At 40.9% G+C, this 2,968-nt stretch overlaps 1 pseudogene; it reads left to right on the top strand.

Annotated features, from left to right (window-relative positions):
• The first annotated feature begins 961 nt into the window (after window positions 1–961).
• On the top strand, window positions 962–1,080 carry LOC126253892 (5S ribosomal RNA; annotated as a pseudogene).
• The last annotated feature ends 1,888 nt before the right edge of the window (window positions 1,081–2,968 follow it).

Raw genomic sequence — 2,968 nt, 5'->3', positions numbered from 1 at the left:
GTTTGATTATCCCCATAATTATTTACCGTGCCGCGTGGGATTAGCCGAGCGGTCTTGGGCCCTACAGTCATGGACTTTGCGGCTGGTCCCGACGGAGGTTCGAGTCCTTCCTCGGGCATGGGTGTGTGTGTTTGTCCTTAGGATAATTTAGGTTAAGTAGTGTGTAAGCTTAGGGACTGATGAACTTAGCAGTTAAGTCCCATAAGATTTCACACACAATTGAACATTTTTTGATTTACCGTCTCACGATAGTAACCCAGTCCTGAATTAATATTATGTCTGAGTGCTCGGAAAGTGTCGAGAACGAACTTGAATTCTGTGAATCTTGAGTAAGACCACAACTTCCTTGGAGGAACTAATTTGTACAGAATAAGTAAGCCGCCATTTGCTAAAATATATTGTCAATCCTCCATTCATCGCTAATCAGTCGAACAGCCCAAATCAGTAACACTATCGTTCAGGAGAGTAAACCTTTCAGAGCAACGCTACAAAAATAGTTCCAGCAGAAATTAAATTTCACACCACTGTACCTGTTTTTACATAATATGTTCAGTTAGAGCCACTCAAAATTATTAACTATCTTTTACAATCAATCATTACATTTAAAAGATCAGAATCTATCATGCTGAGCGCATTACAACTCATTAACAACGCACAAAAGATACGAACAGAACAGAACTTAAGCAGTTTTATTTTTTTTCCGCTGGCGATTATTTGGCGGCATCCTTATCCTCCCACAGCTGTCGGCTGCCCGCTGCTCGAAACCAGCTACTCAGTTCATCGATCACGTACTAGCAGCAGCGCCCCAAAATTTGCTTAAGCCTTCAGAAACGATTTTCATTTAATATTTCCCCTCTCAGTGATTGCCTCTCCCAGCTCTCTATGCAGTTTCCCATTCTTACCCGCTTCCCCATTGCGATCTCTGGATTTAATAATTTAAAGCGGCCTATATGAACGGGCCGCCGATGGCCTTGCCGCAGTGGTAACACCGGTTCCCGTCAAATGATCGAAGTTAAGCACTGTCGGGCTTGGCTAGCGCTTGGATGGGTGACCGTCCGGGTCTGCCGAGTGCTGTTGGCAAATAGGTGTTCTACGTCCCGTGACGGGGTTTTGCTCGGATTTCTGACTACTGGAGGGAAAGGGAGTGGCCATGGCCCTTTTACGGAACCATCCTGGCAATTGCCATGGAGTGACAAGCGTGATCGCAGGAAACGGATATCTGGATGGCCAACCCGAGAACGGAACAAGGGTCCCACGAATGCGAGTTGAGGGCATTAGCCACTATACCACTTCGCTCAGTCCCTGTGGAGATGATGTTAAATTACTATTCACTGGGAGACTTGATGTGGGTTTCGACCAACTATCTTTCCTTTTTGGGAATAGATTGAATGTAGATATCAGTTTAATGCTAAAATCAACTAGTTTTAATGCAGATATTGTGTCTCTCGTGGGTGACAATCAATGTCAAAAGACCCATAGAGTTCTTTTTAACATTGACGACTCGATTCAGAGTTTTCCTCTAGTTCTAACAGCTAAGTGAATATAGCGATTTTTTTTTAAATGTAAATATTTTATTTTGCAATCCTTGTTGTGTAGTATGTTTTGCTAGTTAGGTCTATTCACACACACACACACGTATATATATATATATATATATATATATATATATATATATATATATATATATATTGTGCGAAATTTTAAAACATAAACAAATACTATTTTCAAAACTTTTTGTGTATTTTTAAATGGAGACCTCCTATTATTTCGTATACAATCAATAGCATGAAAAATCACAAAAATAATGGAGTTGGTTGAATCGCAATACGTCATTTACATCCCGAGAAATTGCGAAGCGAAGTTGACGCTTGAAATAAATGAAGCGCACAGCTAGCGCACGTCCTGAGTCTCAAGACGGACAGGTTCTTCAGTAATTCTGTAATGATGCCGTCTTTACTAGATGTCCTGTGTTTTTTTAGTTTAATTACGTGTTTGTTGGTCAGGGCAGTTAAGAAAATCGGAGAAATAACGTGGCAGTTCTTCACAATGCTCTTGGTTAGTTAGCGCTAGTTTTCCATCTGGTTTCCTGAAGCACAAATTTTGAGGCGTGTTCCCACAGATCTTCCTTGAGAAGATTCTGTAGAATTCTCTCGTGTTGTGGTTGCGGAAGTTTACCTCAATAGCATCCAGTTGCTCTTTAGTGTAATTTCGCTTCGTTTGCCTAACAAGTTTTGCAGCCAGTTTTCTCGATTCTTGGAAGCAACACAGACTTTCTGAGAATTTTTTACTACTGAAGTTCTGAAAAGAATGTTTGCATATTTTTAGTGCCTTTTCACACTCTTGAGTCCCACCAAGGGTGTTTAGCGTTCTTTTTCCGTGGTATTGGTTCTTTTGCTTTTAGTATGATCTTTCTATGGAATTCTTCCCATGTGTTTGCTGGTTGTTTTTCCGATTCCTGTTTTTACATTGGATTCCATGCTCTATTTTGTGTCAAACTTTTCTGTGTGCGTTGCTTCCTAATGGGTTTTCTTCGGTGTAAATTTTATCTTGATTCGAGCTAGATAGTGGTCTGAATCAATATTGGCATCTCTGCGTACTTAGAACGGCATGGATTCCTGGACTGGGTAGAAATCGCTACATCGTTTATTTGGAGTTCTCCCATCTCTTGTATAGGCGACCTCCATGTTTTCTGTTTTCGTTGGGATTTCCTGAGGGATGTTGACATACTCTGTAGGTTATTCTGCTGGCATAGTTCGATGAGTCTCATGCCATTTTTGTTTGTACATTTGTGCGCCGGAAACTTTCCCATAGTTCTTTGATGAAGTTCTTCTCTGTCGATTTGTGCGTTAAAATCACCTAACGAAATTTCTATATCGCCTTTGGGGATCTTGGCCATCAGTCTCCAGTGTTGCCCAGAATTTCTCCGTTGATATGGGGTCTTTTCTTTTTACTCCTGTTTGTGGAGGCT

This window comes from Schistocerca nitens, chromosome 4, assembly GCF_023898315.1.
Source record: "Schistocerca nitens isolate TAMUIC-IGC-003100 chromosome 4, iqSchNite1.1, whole genome shotgun sequence".
Taxonomy (NCBI): domain Eukaryota; kingdom Metazoa; phylum Arthropoda; class Insecta; order Orthoptera; family Acrididae; genus Schistocerca; species Schistocerca nitens.
Note: the sequence above shows the minus strand (reverse complement) of the source record. Positions and strands in the feature narration are given on the sequence as shown.